Source organism: Physeter macrocephalus, unplaced genomic scaffold, assembly GCF_002837175.3.
Source record: "Physeter macrocephalus isolate SW-GA unplaced genomic scaffold, ASM283717v5 random_1363, whole genome shotgun sequence".
NCBI classification, from domain to species: Eukaryota; Metazoa; Chordata; class Mammalia; order Artiodactyla; family Physeteridae; genus Physeter; species Physeter macrocephalus.
In genome coordinates, this window is record NW_021146782.1 from 23,699 (window position 1) to 25,000 (window position 1,302).

Consider the following 1,302-nt stretch of genomic DNA (forward strand, 5'->3'; position numbering starts at 1 on the left):
ACCGGGGCGCGAACCCGGTTCCCCTGCATCGGCAGGCGGACGCGCAACCACTGCGCCACCAGGGAAGCCCGGCTCTCCTATTTTTACATCAGCATCTGAGCGCCAGCAGACCCTCCGCGTTCTTATTATCTTCTTGTTCTGTTCAAACTGTCCCCCAGGCCTGCCGGCTCCAAACCCCGCACCGCCAAAATGTTGTTTCTCACACACTTTTGAGGGTGTTTCTGATGCCCTGACGCCTACTGGGGTCAAACGGATTCTAGGATCTCGGTTAACCAGCTCTTAACTTTCTTCCAGTGCATGAAGCGGTTCTGCAGAGTCCTTGTTTTTTCCTGCTCCCATGAGGTTGCTGTTGTTGTTTTTTCTTCTTCATTTGGGCCTTGCCCATGATCTACTTGATATTCTTCCAGCTTTTATTTTATCTGCAAATGTGATCAACGTCAGTCTGACTTCCAAGCCTCTGGACAGAGAAATGGGGGCCAGCACCGGCTGAGGCCTGAGAGAGACGGCGAGTCCGCCAAGAATGGCCTGGTCCCCAGCCGCCGTCCTGAGGCTGGTTCTCCGAAGGGCGCTGGGTGCGGGCTGTGCACTCGGATCCACTTCTCCGTCCTCCCTGCAGGCCCTTCAGGAGAGGCCTTGACAGCTGGATCCACAAAGAAAACGAAGCCATTTGTTCTCATCCACCTGTCCTTCCATCATCCATCCAATCCATCCGGCATCCTCGCCCTGACAGCCAGCAGCTGGCCCCGAGCCTGGTGCAGGGGTCCCCGCTCTGAGCCACGCCCGAGGGGAGCTGCGACCCCGCCCAGTGTCAGGGGCTTTGGGCCTCACCCTCCCACCCTCCTCCCTCTCGCCTCAGCCCTGCCCGGCGCCCACTGTTCCCGTGGGCACAGTCACCCTGTGTTACCGCCTATGGACGGCACAACCATTCTGAACACACGTTAAATCTTGAAATGCCAGAACATCGATATGCTCCGGGCCAGGCCTGCCCGGTGGGGACAGGAGATGCGGGACAAGCAGTCCCCTCTTCGTGTCTGCCTTCTCAGAGGCCCCGTCCGCCTGTCCTCAGAGGCGTCCCAGCAGGAGGGGCCCCTGGGCCTACAGCGTAACTAGCTTGATACCGTACCTTCTGGGGTGGGGGGAGGCCTTCTTCCCAGCCTCCACCTGTTCCCTAGAATAGCTTCCAAAGGTGAGACACCAGGGGGCAGGCTCTTGTCCCTTGGGGAGGCCTGACCAAGCTGCACAAGGGCTCCCGGTCCAGAGGGATAGACCAAGTTACCCCCGAACCGTTACCGAACAGTGTGC